We start from the raw sequence: 17250 nt of genomic DNA, 5'->3' as shown, positions 1-17250 counted from the left end.
CCCGTCTACTCTCAGGGCAGTACCAGCTCCTCCTACCAGATCGCTGACAGAGATAGCACTTACACCAGCCAGCCAGAAGGCCAGACTAGAACTCGGCAAAAAAAAGAAGACCAAGTGCAGCCACCCATCCTCACCAGAAGCACCCTTCCAGATGGCTCAGACTCAACCATGGGCCGGCCCCCAGTATCTATCGGGCAGCACGGCGTAGTCCCTGCTGAAACCATCCTTCCAGGTGCAATGACGTCTTTGGATTGCATCCGCCCTCCCCATGTAGGAGGTGCTTCAGCGCTCCGCTGACAACTGATAAGAACAGATACCACACCTGATCCTAGCCAAAAGGCCGAGAAGCGGTAGGGAAGACACCACGATCAGCACGGCCAGAGTGCAATGGTCGAGCCTCGCCCTGGGAGAACCACCTTCATGATCATGGTGTCTCCCCTGCCAGGTATTCTAGACATTTATGGAAAGTGATAAATCTCCACTAGAGTGCCTTCAAAAGACTTCTAAAAGGGCCCTATGTTGGGCCCTAATCTATGTTTAAAGCAGATTTCAGAGAGACAAGTACTGTCTACCCAGGATTTTTTTTTTTTTTTTACTGATATTCTGTTGCCACTTTAATGGCTGGAAAAGACTTGTTCTTTATATATGTGTGTGTGTGTGTGAAACATAAGTAAAATCGATAGTGAAATTAATGTTTGCAGTGTGTCATCTTTCAACCCTTTGTAGCAGTGTTTTGAATTTGTTGGCAGTGAACAGATGCACATCCTTGAATGTTCCTAGAAAGAATCATAATGAATCATTTTGTACAATATCAACAGAAAGTGTTCATAAAAAAACTCTTCTTACTACAAAAGTGGCTGGCTTAATTGAATTAGAAGATATAAATAAAAACATATCCAAAACCAAAATGCCATAAATATATTCCCTGATTTTGTAGATGCTATAACCTTTGTGCAAACCAATCAATATACGCTTATTGCGTTTTTTTACCTGAAATATGTAGAAGAATATATATTGGCCTAAACTGATGAAAAAAAAAATTTGGGGGATATTTATTATAGCAAAAAGTATAAAATATTGTTATTTATTTTTTCAAAATTGGCGCTTTTTTTGTTTAAAGCGCAAAAAAAAAAACCGCAGAGGTGATCAAATACCACCAAAATAAATCTCTATTTGTGGGAAAAAAAGGACATACATTTTATTTGAGTATAGCGTCGCACAACTGTGCAATTGTCAGTTAAAGCGACACAGTGCCGTATTGCAAAAAATAGCCTGATCATTAACCACTTAAGGACCCCTTCACGCCGATATACGTCAGCAGAATGGCACGGCTGGACACAATCACGTACCTGTAAGTGTCTCTTTATGCCCAGCCATGGGGTCGCAAGCGCGCCGCCGGCGGCGCGCTCGTGAACAGGTCTGAAGCTCCCTTGACCACGCCCGCGGGACCCGCGGACCCGATTGCCGCCGGTGTGAGACGGCGAGAGACGGGGAGAGGTGTGTGTAAACACACCTTCCCTGTTCTTCATTGTGGCAGTGTCATTGCTCGTCTGTTCCCTGATATAGGGAAAGACGATCAATGATGTCACACATCCAGCCCCGCCCCCCTACAGTTAGAAACACATACGAGGTCACACTTAACCCCATACAGCGCCCCCTAGTGGTTAACTCCTAAACTGCAATTGTCATTTTCACAGTAAACAATGCATTTTTATAGCTCTTTTTGCTGTGAAAATGACAATGGTCTCAAAAATGTGTCAAAGTGTCCGATGTGTCCACCATAATGTCGAAGTCACGAAAAAAAAAAACGCTGATCGCCGCCATTAGTAGTAAAAAAAAAAATTATTACTAAAAATGCAATAAAACTATCCCCTATTTTGTAAACGCTATACATTTTGTGCAAACCAGTCGATAAACGCTTATTGCGATTTTTTTACCAAAAATAGGTAGAAGAATACGTAACGGCCTAAACTGAGGAAAAAAAACGTTTTTTTTATATATTTTTGGGGGATATTTATTATAGCAAAAAGAAAAAAAATTGAATTTTTTTCAAAATTGTCGCTCTATTTTTGTTTATAGTGCAACAAACAAAAACCGCAGAGGTGATCAAATACCACCAAAAGAAAGTTATATTTGTGGGAAAAAAAGGACGCCAATTTTGTTTGGGAGCCACGTCGCACGACCGCGCAATTGTCAGTTAAAGCAACGCAGTGCCGAATCACAAAAAAGGGGCAAGGTCCTTAACCTGCACAATGGTCTGGGTCTTAAGTGGTTAAGGGGGCAAATCCTTCTGGTCCTTAAGTAGTTAATTCATAAAGTGCATAGATATCAAAAATACATCAATAAATATATGATTAATTCATTAAATTGGTGCTGAGAAAGTGCCAAGTGCAATTAGTGTACTCTTTAAAAGTGTCTCTTTAAATGCAGAAATACATACCATCATCAAAATTCATATACAATAATGTGCTGATATAGTCCAATAGATAATCATGCAACATAATACTTAAAGTGCAATGTGCAATTCATACACAAAAAAAAAAAAATAGCATTAAAGTGGAGGTTCACCCTCAAAAAAAATTCTGACATCACACGGAGTCGCGCCATCCTACCGACAGAATGCCGGTGTTTTGTTTTTTTCTCAGCACATACCTCTTAATCCCGATTTTCACCTCACGGCAATTGATTGTTGAACACGTTCATGAACCTTGGACTTTTTATTTTTAATTGTATTTTTATTCTTAATCCTGTATTTATTTTTTGTGTATACATTGAACATTTCACTTTAAGCATTATCCTGCATTCTTATCAATTGCACTACATGAGCACATTAAGAATATTAATGTATACACATTTTGATGATGAATTATGTAAATACTGTATGCATTTTTGCATTTAAAGAAACAGTACACTGTTTGCCTCTTAGCACTTTCTCAGTTTGGAAGTTGCACCTATTTGATGAATTGATCATATATTTATTAATTTATTTGTATATATTTATGCACTTTATGATTTAAAGAGACAGCACACTCACTTATAGACTATTGAGTTTTTTAAAATTGTGTTGCCCGTTCTTTTTACTACTACTTTTTGACCATGTAGGCACTAAGCGTAGACAGTAACGTTTTTTTATTTATGAAAATATAAAATGATATTATATTTTGTGATGTGGAACCTGGAGTGAGTGGTGTTCTGTCCTTTGCAAACCTATGCTCTCATATCCTCAGTTTTTCGACCAGCTTTAATTACATGGTCAAATAGATACTTTACCTAATACAGTAGATAGACCGCAAAGCTGCATATAGGGGTTTTTGAATGTGAGGGAATATATGAACCCCACATGTGGCTTTGCGGTCTATCTATTGTATCAGGTAAAGTATCTATATGATACAGTACTGTTTTCTTGTAAGCTTGTTTGTATAGTTTGGGCTATAGCAGATTTTATTTATTCACCATTACAGTGTGTTGCGGCTGTGCTTTGAAATATCGTAGAGGCCCCCCACTCAGATTCATGCATTGATTGCCATGGTATGTTAAGTACAGCTTTTAGCTCCATTGATTATCCTCACTAGCTAAGTTTCTTGGCTTATTACTACTACCAATCTATTCAATCTGCCTTTTGACCAGATATCAGATGTGTCTCTCCTGCGTGTGGTGCACCCATGCCCGCCGGGATAGACCTCCTCCATGGGTCGTGCATGTTGGGAATACTACCACACATACCTTTATTTCATATGTAATTAATACTCTGATGATTGTATGACTAGACTAATGTGTTTTTTCTTTTGATTTGTAGTTTGACATTGGTAATTGCTCTATAACATTATATGCATATACAGTGCCTTGAAAAAGTATTCATACCCTTGAAATTTTCCAAATTTTGTCATGCCACAACCTAAAATGTATTTTTTTTTTATTGAGATTTTATGTGATAGACCAACACAAAGTGGAGCATAATTGTGAAGTGGAAGGAAAATTATAAATGTTTTTTTTTTTTTTTTACAAATAAATATGTGAAAAGTGTGGCAGGCATTTGTATTCAGCCCCCTTTACTCTGTTACCCTAAACTAAAATCTAGTTGAACCAATTGCATACAGAAATCACCTAATTCATAAAGAGGGTCCGCCTGTGTGTAATTTAATCTCAGTCTAAATATTGCTGTTCTGTGAAGCCCTCAGAGGTTTATTAGAGAACCTTAGTGAACAAACAGCATCGTGAAGGCCAAGGAACACACCAGACAGGTCATGGATAAAGTTGTGGAGAAGTTTAGGGTTAGGTTATAGAGCATTAATCAGAGAAGCAGTCAAGAGGCCCATGGTAACTCTGGAGGAGTTTCAGAGATCCACAGTTTAGGTGGGAGAATCTGTCCACAGGACAACTATTAGTCGTGCACTACACAAATCTGGCCTTTATGGGAGAGTGGCAAGAAGAAAGACATTTTTAAAAGAAAGCCATACGGAGTCTTGTTTGCTGTTTGGGAGAAGCCATGTGGGGGACACAGCAAACATGTGGAAGAAGGTGTTTTGGTCAGATGCGCCCAAAATTGAACATTTTGGCCTAAAAGCAAAATGCTATATATGGCGGAAAAGACTTGAGACTGGGGCGGAGGTTGACCTTCCAGCAGGACAACGAACCTAAACATACAGCCTGAGCTACAATGGAATGGTTTAGATCAAAGCATATTCATGTGTTAGAATGGCCCAGTCAAAGTCCTGACCTAAATCCAATTGAGAATCTGTGGCAAGATTTTAAAATTGCTGTTCACAGACGCTCTCCATCCAATCTGACAGAGCTTGAGCTATTTTGCAAAGCTGGTAGAGACATCCCAAAAAAATTTGCAGTGAAAGGTGGTTCTACAAAGTATTGACTTAGGGGGGCTGAATACAAATGCACGCCACACTTTTCACATACTTATTTGTAAAAAATATTGAAAACCATTTATCATTTTCTCTCCACTTCACAATTATGGACCACTTTGTGTTGGTCTATCACATTAAATCTTAATAATTTTTTTACATTTTTGGTTGTAACATGACAAAATTGTGATCCAATAAAGACTTTAAAGGTGTGCTACATGTGTGTGCAATTTTTTCCTTTTCATTTTGAAACAAATCGACACTAATTATTTTCATTCCATATTCAATGTGCCTACTCAATCCCAAAGAAATTGCAACTTGTCTAGAAAGGTTTAATAACTGTGCTGCAGGATCAGGCCACAAGTTTTTGCAGTCTTCAACAAGATTTACAATGTGTCCTTGACCCTCACCCCAGAGATAGTGCTTCTTTCCTTTCTTCCGGGCTCGGTAGCCTCTCAGAAACGGAGCTTAATACACTTTTTCCTTTTAGAAGCTCGACAAATCATAACACTATATTGGAAGATGGATGTTACCCCCTCCTTATCCTTGTGGGTCTCCATGGTAAATGTTATCATGCGCATGGAGGAAATGCAATTGTTAGATAATGATACCTTTGAGAAATATAAAGTATAGTTGTATGTTTGGCTTAATTTCTCTACTTCTGATACCCTCAAGGGTACCGTCCAACAGTAAGCGTTGTTGTCTTAGCCCCCTAAATGGATAGCGATGAGGTCCCTCTGGTTAAGCCAAAAATTTTACCAACACATCAAGGATCTCCAAAGTGGGTCCAAAGTTTTAATCAGCGATAACATCGTTACAGCAGATTGCAATGTTTCTGAGCCTCGCAGGACCCCTTCATCAAATCACATGCCTGATGAGGGGGTCCTGCGAGGCTCCAAAATGTTGTAATCTACTGTAACAATGTGATTGATGATTAAAACTTTGGACCTACTCTGGAGATCCTTGGTGTGCTGGTGACATTTTTTGCTTTGACTTAAAACGGTTCCAGCCATTGGTCACTACAGCACCCACTTTGATGCACAGCCTTTTCTACAGGGATGTGTGCATTGGGACTAGTGTGTTTGAGGTCTCTCTGGTGGTCCACTACGAGATCCTCTTGGTCATAGCCTTTGGTATTTTCGCCAGATTTAATTTATTTGATTTAAATAGGTCACTATGGCCCCGCCCTTTAATGGGGCTTTCACCACCTCTGGCTATCACCAATTGTACTAATAGCATACCACGTTCCTCCTCCAATGGCAGCAGGGCCGGCGCTAGGCATAGGCAAGTCAGGCGGCTGCCTAGAGCGCCAGTGTAGGGAGAGCGGCAAAAACCGGATCCCCAGCCACTCGCTGGGGATTCGGATCATTAAAATACCTCCTGGACCTGCATTTTTAAAAAACATGCCTTATGGCGCCAGCCGCCAGGCTAGGGGGCGGTTGCGCCTGTGGAGAAATCGCCTCCACAACACTTTTCTTAGCCTGCAGTGCCGACCGTAGCAGCGGCAGTGAGATGAGGGGAGAGAGCCGGGACAGCAGCTGGCCAGAAGTGCTGCTCGATTGATGGTGGTCAGTGGAAGTTAAAGCAGCCAGGGTGAGATGGTGTCTGAAGCCCTGCTTGCAAGTCCGTGCTTGCCGCGAGGTCCGATTCCCCCTCCCCTCCTCCTCCTGGTTGCTTGGGAATCTGTAGTGAGAATGTAAGATGAGGAGTCAGACGGGCAGCAGCGCGGTTCATTAGTGTAAGCACAGGCAGGATGCTCAGTGCTGCAGCATCCTGCACCCAGTCACAAGAAATTAAAAAATGTACTCTGCTTTTAAGTTTACTGTGCATTGCACTGTGTACAGAGGGGGAACTGGTTTGTGTGTGTGTGGGGGGCAGATATATATATATATATATATATGTGTGGGGGGGGGCAGAGATGTGCAGGGGGGTACAGTGGGAACTGGTGTGTGGGGGGACATATACAGGGGGGTACAGAGTGGGAACTGGTGTGGGGGGAGATGTGCAGGGGGGTACAGTGGGAACTGGTGTGTGGGGGGGACAGGTGTGGGGGTTTGTACAGAGTGGGAACTGGTGGGGGGGACATGTGCAGGGGGTACAGAGTGGGAACTTGTGTGGGGGGACACAGGTGTGTGGGGGGGTACAGAGTGGGAACTGGTGTGGGGGGATACGGGTGTGTGAGAGGGATACAGGTGTGTGGGGGGGGGGGGGGCAGATGTGCGGGGGGGTACAGAGTGGGAACTGGTGTGGGGGGGCAGATGTGCAGGGGGGTACAGTGGGAACTGGTGTGGGGGGGCAGATGTGCAGGGGGGTACAGTGGGAACTGGTGAGTGGGGGGACAGGTGTGTGTGTGTGGGGGGGAGATGTGCAGGGGGGTACAGTGGGAACTGGTGTGTTGGGGGGACAGGTGTGGGGGTTTGTACAGAGTGGGAACTGGTGGGGGGGGGGGGGGATGTGCAGGGGGTACAGAGTGGGAACTTGTGTGGGGGGATACAGGTGTGTGGGGGGGTACAGAGTGGGAACTGGTGTGGGGGGGCAGGTGTGCAGGGGGGTACAAAGTGGGAACTGGTGTGGGGGGGCAGATGTGTGGGGAAACATATGTGCAGGGAGGTACAGAGTAGAAACTGGTGTGTATGTGGGGAGGGGGGACAAATGTGCAGGGGGTACAGAGTGGGAACTGGTGTGTATGTGGGGAGGGGGGACAGATGTGCAGGGGGTACAGAGTGGGAACTGGTGTGGAGGGGGAGACAGGTGTGTGTGGGGGGTACAGAGTGGGAGGAGACAGGTGTGTGTGTGGGGGGGGGTACAGAGTGGGAACTGGTGTGTATGTGGGGAGGGGGGACAGATGTGCAGGCGGTACAGAGTGGGAACTGGTGTGGAGGGGGAGACAGGTGTGTGTGGGGGGTACAGAGTGGGAGGAGACAGGTGTGTGTGTGGGGGGGGTACAGAGTGGGAACTGGTGTGTATGTGGGGAGGGGGGACAGATGTGCAGGCGGTACAGAGTGGGAACTGGTGTGGAGGGGGAGACAGGTGTGTGTGTGGGGGGGGGGTACAGAGTGGGAACTGGTTTGGGGCCGACAGGTGTGTGTGGGGGGGGGGTACAGAGTGGGAACTGGTGTGGGGGGGTTCAGACTGGGGGGGGACAGGTGTGTGGGAGGTACAGAGTGGGAACTGGTGTATATGTGGGGGGGACAGATGTGCAGGGGGTACGTATGGGGAGCGAATGGCGTGTGCGCGAGGGGGGGGCGTCAAAATGAGGCTTCGCCTAGGGTGTCAAAAATCCTTGCACCAGCCCTGAATGGCAGATACCATGTGCAGCGTGAAGCCTCTCTATTTTTCTTAATGTTGGTCCATAATAATAAAAACTTTCATTGTGCAATATGTTATAAGAAATTTTCATCTAAAAATTATTTATTTCTGTATGCAATGTGCTTGATCTCTAACTCAGAAATTGTGGTCCAATAAAGACTTCAAAGGTGTGCTGCAATTGTGTGCATTTTTTTCCTCTTAAATTTGAAACGAATAAACACAAATTATTTTTATTCCATATTCAATATGTCTGTCCAATCCTTAAAAAATTGCTGCCTGCCCAGAAAGGCTTAAGGTCGGGTTCACACCTATGCGAATTGGTTGCGGCTTAAACCGCATCCAATTCGCATAACATTATAAAATACATTGATTTCAATGAGGCTGGTTCACATATGTGCGATGCATTCTCACTGCGCATTGCTGAAAAAACGTGTGAGTTTTCTAGGCATTGCGGTGCGGCTCAGGTGCGAATTCAGGCCTATTATCTTCTATAGGCATGCATCTGATTCGCAGATGTGTTCATTACTCTTCAGGATTTCTCTCATTCACCTCAATACACTTCCCCCCTCCCCCTCCCCTCTCCCAGGTCTCCAAATTCGCAGCTAAAACGGAGATGATCTGCTGAACAGTTCGCTTATCGCTCTGCAGAGATAAGAGAGCTGAAATTCAAACTGCACAAGTGTGAATCCAGCCTTAAAGCTGTGCTGCTAAGCTATAAAAATGTCCCTACAAATAAAACCCCAAATTTCCAGACGCAATATGCCCTCTCAGTCACTCTGTTGTGCAAATCTGTAACATTTTACCATTTCAGTTTTCTGGAAAAAAAAATTCTTTCTATGTACAAGATGCTCAATCCCTAAGAAATTGTGGCCTGTTCAAAAAGAATTAATAGCTGTGGTGCTTAACTGTAAAAATTCCCCTCTTCATTCTCTATATCAAGATAGTAGACATGGGCTGAACAACCCCTTATTCGTTTCATGGCAGTGCCCATTTTGAAGGCTTAAATGCAAGTTATTGGGCATACAAAAGGTATGGGAATCCAGGTACTGCCCTGGGGGACATGTATCAATGAAAACATTTTCTAAATGAGCAGGGATTTACTTATGCTTAAAGCGAAACCATAAAAATTAGAAATGTCAAGAAAAATTTAAAATTTCTTTAAATATAGTGCCTGGGGGGTCCCCGTAGTCTGCCTGTAATATGGCATATCTGTACTGTGTATAGAACCTGCTGTAGCAATAATGACAAATTCATAAAGCCAAAAAAATTACATTTTTCCTGCAAGCTTTCTTTATTTTGTAAACAAAGGTTGTGGAGCCAGTCTGTATGATAAGGCCACAATTTAGTGCACTTGAAACAAGATCAGAGATTTTTTGGATAAATTCTGGACTTTGGGTGTCGGTGGTGCCTCTTGATGAAAGCACATCTATAAGGTTACGGTGCGAACGCACCACTGACACTGTAACCTTATAGAAATGATATGCACCATCGACACCATAACCAAATTGAAATGATATGCACATGTCAAACAGGTGTGGAAAAATTGGTCCTTGTGTGTTAATTGTGCCCATGAAACCTACACCAAAAAATTTCTTCCAGATTAAATCAACACCCACAAAGCTATGCAGCCTAGACAATCTTTCAGAGATTCCAGATGTAGAAAGCACTTATTCAGCGATATTGATAAATGTCAGCCAGGCCACAAAGTCTTTGGACAGACGTACTCTTTTATCTGTCACAAAACCTCCGGCAGCACTGAATGCCCATACGCTGGATGCAGGACAGCCCAGCAGCTCAATAGCCCCTAGATCAGGGGTGCCCAACCTTTTGAAGAGCGAGGGCCACTTAAGCGACTTGGTAACCGGTCGCGGGCCACAATGAGTGGAGTGGGTGGATGGCAGCACACACTCTTACTTTACTCTCAGCTCACCAAACTCGCAGGTAATAGAAGTCTTGGGCTTAGTGCAGGTAACCCATAGGTGCACTTCTCTGCACCTGTGGATGAGTTTGAAAGCAGTCCAGTAACCACTGCAGAACAGATATGCCCATATATACACTGTAATTTTAGTAATAAAAACATACCTTTAATACAGTATTCTATTCTATTTCATTCCATCCCAGAGCAGGAGGTCGTGGGCCACATCAGAGGGCTCTGCGGGCCACATGTGGCCCCTGGGCCACTGGTTGGGCACACCTGCCCATATGATGCAGTAGCTGCCGATGGGATGTGAAAGCTGACAGCCCTGGGGGCCAAAGAGTACATTTTTTTTAAAAGCATCACCGAGGCGACCCCCTTCCCAACCGCTCGTCTCTTGACCAACAGAAGCCTTAAAACTTATATACAATGACACAGTAACCTACCAGAGTCTGGAAAGGCGTTTCATAACTTATCTTTAAGGTGTCCTCGATAGATTTCATCTTCTGCTCCCTCTGTGGGGACGGAATGAGTTCTGAGACTTTTTGCTTGTAACAAGTAGCAGGAAGGAACACCCACTACTGCACGAGTCTGCTCTCACTCGTAGGATCACCAGGAGGAATCAATTGTCATTTGCCCTCTGTTCTGCTTGCAGTGAGGTTTGAAGCACCTGCTGCCAGAGGAAGGTTAGGTAGTCCAGCCAGCGATATTCCAGCCTCCTACATCCAGCCGGACATCCAGCAGGACTCTGCACCCCCAGCGCCGACTCCTAATTCTCACTCCTAGGGCCAGACAGGCAGGGGTCTCCTCAGCCAGGATCCAGGACAGCTACTCTTCCTCCACCTTTGGCCTCCCTCTTTCCTCCCCAACATCAAGGTAAGGCCTTTTTTCGTTCAGGCCTATCCACCTCTCCTTGGGCTAATTCGCGACCGTCCTTTTCAGGATAAGTCGCGGCTGCGGCCCAACAAAGGGGATAACAGACAGATCTTCCACCCCCCACACTCCCAGCTGCGATTGGGGCATCCCCGCTGCCTCCCTTCCTCAATCTCACCTCGGCCTGATCAATTCCGCGGCAAGCTCGCGGCGACCGCATTTAGGAAAGCCCGCGGCTTCAGCCGCGGCCTAGCGGTGCGCCGCGCTTGCTCCTCATAAACCCCCTCAAACTTCACTAAACCACCCCTGCCCTTGGAGGATCTCTACCATCGCCCCTGGGTGCCCCAGAGCCCCCTCCTCCCTACAACCGGGCCTCACCCAGCTGCACAGCCCCGGCTCGGGCCTAGTCCCGGTCGGCGGCCATCTTGCTACACCCCAGCAACTGTGATATTGCTGGGACATAGCCCCACTCCCCTTCCCCAGCCCTAAAGCTGGGATTTGGCTCCCACCCCCACATCCTCAGGTCCAACAGCTCCAATTCCAGGGTCCGCCACCATTTAGTGTTTGATCCAGGGCTCCCCCGATCGCCCTTGTGGGATCAGGAAGGAATTTTTTTCCCCGGTCACGGCAGATTGGCATAGCACGGCCAGGGTTTTTTCGCCTTCCTCTGGATCAAACGGGGAGGAAGATTTGGAAATCGCCCTTCCCATCATCTTTGAATACCTCCCCGATCAATTATCACTTTCCCTGACGTTTTTCTGCGATTATGTCTAATCTGAGATACTCTGCAGAAATCATTTGGGGTCTAAAGCCATTCGCCTCAATATTATCAGCCGTCACCAAAAAAGCTCTAAGGAATGAGCAACTGTTAAGAATCAATCGACGATCGACAGTCAAAAATGACATGCATTTACACCAACCTAAGCACATATCATGCGCTTTGGTCAATACAAGGTTGGCAGTAAAACACTGACAAGAAATCCATGATTTCATTCTACAAAATGATTTAGACTGCCTTTTTATCACAGAAAGCTGGCTCACAGCTGACTGTAACATCATTCTAGGAGAATTGGTGCCAGAGAATTATCGCATTCTAACAGAAAACAGAGTGGGGCAAAGAGGAGGAGACCTGGCGGTGATCCACAAGACTCACCTCTCGATCACTAAACCAGGCCTTCAGTACTCCATTTATGGAAACCCTCACTCTGCAACTGCAAACCAATCCCCAGGACACTGTTTACATACTCCTGTGCTATAGACCACCGGGTCCAAAAACGCACCTGCTCATGTCATTGACAGAGTTCATCTCCACCTATACCCTAAACACCAAACATCTCCTGCTGCTCGGAGATTTTAACCTCTGGGCCAACTCCTCACAGGACCCCGTCGCCGACGCCTGCATTGACCACTTGGAAGGATTAGGTCTGCAGCAACTAGTATGTGGGCCCACACATGCTTCAGGTCACACGCTCGATCTCATTTTCAGACAAGATCTGGAAATCAATATTCTGGAAAATGAGCCGCAACCATGGACTGATCACCATGCCATTAAATTCACAATCAACATAAACGCCCCGTCAAAAAAAACGGTAAAACCGATGATAACACACTGGATTAGATCTCAGAAGAAGCTCCGCTCGGAACTCTTCAAAACTACATTAGGGAACAAAATAAAAACAATCCAACTACATCAAACAGCCACAGAAACTCTTGATGCTATAAACAAGGCTCTGCTACAGTCAGCCGACTTAGTAGCGCCAAAACGCACAACGTGCATCTGGAAAAACAACTCCAGCTGGTTTAACGACCAGCTGTCGTTGCTAAAGCAAGAGCGCAGAAGAGCAGAAGCAGCCTGGAAAATAAGCTCTTCAGAGGAAAACCACACCATTTATAAGATAATAACCAAAAAATACCATAAAGAAATCTTTATTGCCAAAAAAAATTATTTTTCCAATATTATCACCAATGCCCTAAACCGCCCCCGTGAACTCTTCAATCTAGTTACCAAGACCATGAACCCAGTCTGTCTAGAAGCCCCTAATTCTGATTCACAAGAATTTTGCAACGAATTATCGGATTATTTCATCAACAAAATTGAAAGAATCCGTGAAAGTATTCAGCAAAATACAACCTCCATCTAAATCACAAACCTAATACCCACATAATTCCACCACAATCACCTAACTTCACTCTAAAACCCATTTCCATCGATGCCACTAAAAATATCATCAGGACTCTGCGAAATAGCACAGCGCCCAATGATATCAACCCCACCAAACTGCTGAAAGAATGTCCCGATATTTTGGCTCCAGCTATCATGCAGCTCATAAACCAGTCATTCAAGGCGTGGTGCCACCCTTGCTGAAACAAGGTATAATCAAACCAATTCTAAAAAAAAACACTTTCGACCCCAAAGACCCTAACCACCGTCACCCCATAACATGCCTGAATGTCTTCTCCAAGGTAATGGAGAAAGAAGTTGTACAACAGCTACAAAATCACTTAAACACCCAATAATAACTTGACCCATTCCAGTCCGTTTTCTGTCCTGGTCGCGGGACAGAAACAGCACTGCTCAAAATATGGGATGACGCTCTAGAGGCCGCAGACGAAGGAGAATCTTGTCTTCTAGTACTGCTGGACCTAAGCGCAGCTTTTGATACGGTAGACCACAAATTATTACTGACTCGGCTAGTTGAAGTAGCCGGAGTTGCGGAATGTGATTTATCATGGTTCTTCTCCTTCTTAGGCCTTGTACAGACGAGCAAACATGTACGATGAAACCGGACCGTTTTCACCGTACATGTCTGCCCGGGGATTTCTGTATGATGGCTGTACTCACCATCATACGGAAATCCGCGCGTAAACAATACGCGGGGCATGGCCGCGCCATCGCCGCGACGATGACGCGGCTACGTGGGCGGCCCTGCCAGTTCAATGCTTCCACGCATGCGTCAAAGTCATTCGACGCATGCGAGGGATGGCGGGCGCTCGGACATGTACGGTAGATCTGTACAGACGACCGAACATGTCCGAGCGGACAGGATTCCAGCGGGCTGTTTCTAAACAAGTTTGGAAATATTTGCCCGCTGGAAAAAGGCCCGGCGGGCAAATGTACGCTGGAATCCTGTCCGCTCGGGCCTACACACGACCGAACATGTCTGCTGAAACTGGTCCACGGACCAGTTTCAGCAGACATGTTCGGTCGTGTGTACGGGGCTTTAGAAAACCGATCACAAATAGTGAAATTGGGCCCTTTCACTTCTGAAAAACGCACAGTGTCATGCGGAGTCCCCCAGGGATCCCCTCTGTCGCCTGTTCTTTTCAATATCGATCTTCGCCCTCTTTTTGAAATCATCAGCAACCAGAAGTATTTTAACCACTCTTATGCAGATGACACACAACTGTATTTTCGCATTTGCAACAAAAAGGATCATTATCTCGGACTAGAGAAATGCCTTTCTTTGATAGAAAAGTGGATGACAAAGAGTTACCTTAAACTCAATGGCTCAAAAACAGAACTTCTCCTGTTTCAGGCCAATCGGAAGATTCATCCCGCAACAACATGGACGCCCCGCCCCTTCTGGGTCAATCCATCACCCCCAGCACCAAAGTCAAAAGTCTCGGAGTCATCTTCGACACCTACATGACAATGGATGCACAAATAGGGTCAGTAGTCAGCGGATCGCACCATCTGCTGCGCCTTCTACGCAGACTCACTCCCTTTATCCCAAAAAAAGACATAGCAGTTGTGGTGGGGACACTTATCAACTCCAGACTTGACTATTCAAATGCCCTCTATCTTGGACTCCCAAAATACCAAATTACTTGTCTGCAAGTTGTTCAAAATACCGCCGCTCGACTTGTGACTGGGAAAAAAACATGGGAATCAATCTCACCTTTGTTGAGATCCCTTCATTGGTTGCCCGTAAAAGACAGAATCACTTTCAAAGCACTCTGTCTAACGCATAAGTGTATTCTGGAAAATGCCCCCCAGTATCTATGCGAGAAACTAAAAGCTCACAACACCAATCGCATTCTGTGATCCACCAACCAAAATCTATTCCAGATACCCAAAGCCAGATACAAGTCCAAAGGAGAACGAAGATTTGCGGTCCAAGGACCCAGACTATGGAACACTCTACCAACCACCATCCGATTGGAGGTAAACCACCTGGCCTTCAAGGGAAAGATCAAGACCCATCTCTTCTGAGGGCCCAGGGAATGGATAACAAGCGCCCAGAGGCGATTCAGTTCGCATGTGTTGCGCTATATAAGTTTCTCACTCACTCACTCAACGGTGGTCAAGGAGGATTGCCAACCAATAGTGATCCTTCTCCTTGACGCCACATATTATTTCACGGGCATTAAAGAATGAGGGAGCCCATGCACCGCAAGTTTACAGAGGCATAAGAAGACTTCTCATTGTCACTGAGGATTACAGTATATGGAACTGCCTCCTCCCAGCCACGTACTACCCCCACCTGTTAAGGGTTGGCATATGCCTTCGCCTGCTTCAATGCCTCCAAAACTGCCAGAATCCTCCTCCTCCCTCTCCTCTTCTGTTGTGTGTTGTATGGTGTCGCAAGAATGGTGTCTGCATAAAGCGGGCCTTGAGAGGAAATTAAGTCCTCCTCTTCCTCCTGCTGCTCTTCCTCGAGTGCCCTGTCCATAATGCCATGCAGAGTCTGCTCCAGTAGGAACACAACAGGGATTGTGTCACTGATGCATGCATTGTCACAGCTCACCATCCTTGTGGCCTCCTCAAATGGTGACAGTACAGTGCATGCAACCTCTATTAGCAGCCATTGTCATAGACAAAAAAAAGCAGAGCTGGTCTGAGCCTGTTGTTGTGCCATACAGGTACTCGTTCACAGCCCTCTGCTGCATGTGCAGCCGCTGAAGCATTGCCAAAGTCGAGTTCCACATTGTGGGCATATCACATATCAGGCGGTTTACGGGTAGGTAGAATTCACACTGAATTTCAGCCAACTGAGCACTGGCTGTGTGTGACCGCCTGAAATGGCTACAGACTCTTCCAGGCTGCTTTAGCAGATTTTCAATTCTGGGTACCTGCTTAAGAAATGCTGCACCACCAAATTGAGGACATGTGCCAGGCATGGCACATGTGTCATCTTTCCCCGTCTAAGGGCGGACAGGAGGTTTGTGTCATTATCTCACACCACCATTCCTGGCTCCAGCTGGAGTGGCGTGAACCTCCTCTGGGCCTGCCCCTGCAGAGCTGCAAGAATCTCTGCTTTGGTGTGGCTCCTGTCCCCTACACAATCCAGCTGAAGCACTGCATGGCACCTTTTAGCCTGACTCATGGAAAAGCCCCTTGAAAGCTTAGGGGTACTAATGGTTCATAGAACGATTCAGCAGAGGAGGGCATGGAGGAGGAGGGGGTGGAGATAACAAATCTTGTATCATTACCACTAGCTGTATAGAGACGTGGAGGCACAACAAGCTGCAGCACTGAGCCCAGTGGCGGCTGGTGAAGTTTTAGGATGGGGGGGCGCAATACCCCGCCCTTCCACATTTGGTCCCTCCCACTTCTCATAAGCCACACCCCTTATAGAATCCACCACTCCGTCCCCTGTATTCCACTTGCTTCCACTCAATGTCAGGAGTATACAGCTCAGCGTCACAGCACAGAGTATATAGCCCCAGCATCACAAATCATGGTATATAGTGCAGCCTTACAGATCGGTGCAAACAAACTAAAATATGACACTGTTAGTAATGAAGGACTCGAAATGGGCAGGAGATTACCAGAGACTGCGGACATACTGCACAAGATTACCAGAGACTGCGGACATACTGCAGGAGATTATCAGAAACTGCGGACATACTGCACAGGATTACCAGAGACTGCGGACATACTGCACAAGATTACCAGAGACTGCGGACATACTGCAGAAGATTACCAGAGACTGCGGACATACTGCAGGAGATTACCAGAGACTGCAGACATACTGCAAAAGATTACCAGAGACTGCGGACATACTACACAAGATTACCAGAGACTGCGGACATACCGCAGAAGATTACCAGAGACTGCGGACATACTGCAGAAGATTACCAGAGACTGCGGACATACTGCAGGAGATTACCAGAGACTGCAGACATACTGCAAAAGATTACCAGAGACTGCGGACATACTGCACAAGATTACCAGAGACTGCGGACATACTACACAAGATTACCAGAGACTGCGGACATACTACACAAGATTACCAGAGACTGCGGACATACTGCAGGGGATTACCAGAGACTGCAGACATACTGCAAAAGATT

General features: G+C 45.7%; 1 pseudogene; it reads right to left on the bottom strand.

Moving 5' to 3' along the window:
• Positions 1 to 276: 276 nt before the first annotated feature.
• LOC120925664 lies at positions 277 to 453 on the bottom strand (annotated as a pseudogene).
• Positions 454 to 17250: the final 16797 nt, after the last annotated feature.

Source organism: Rana temporaria, chromosome 1 (assembly GCF_905171775.1).
Source record: "Rana temporaria chromosome 1, aRanTem1.1, whole genome shotgun sequence".
Taxonomy (NCBI): Eukaryota; Metazoa; Chordata; class Amphibia; order Anura; family Ranidae; genus Rana; species Rana temporaria.
The sequence above is the reverse complement of the archived record's forward strand: the minus strand, read 5'-3'. Positions and strand labels throughout refer to the sequence as shown.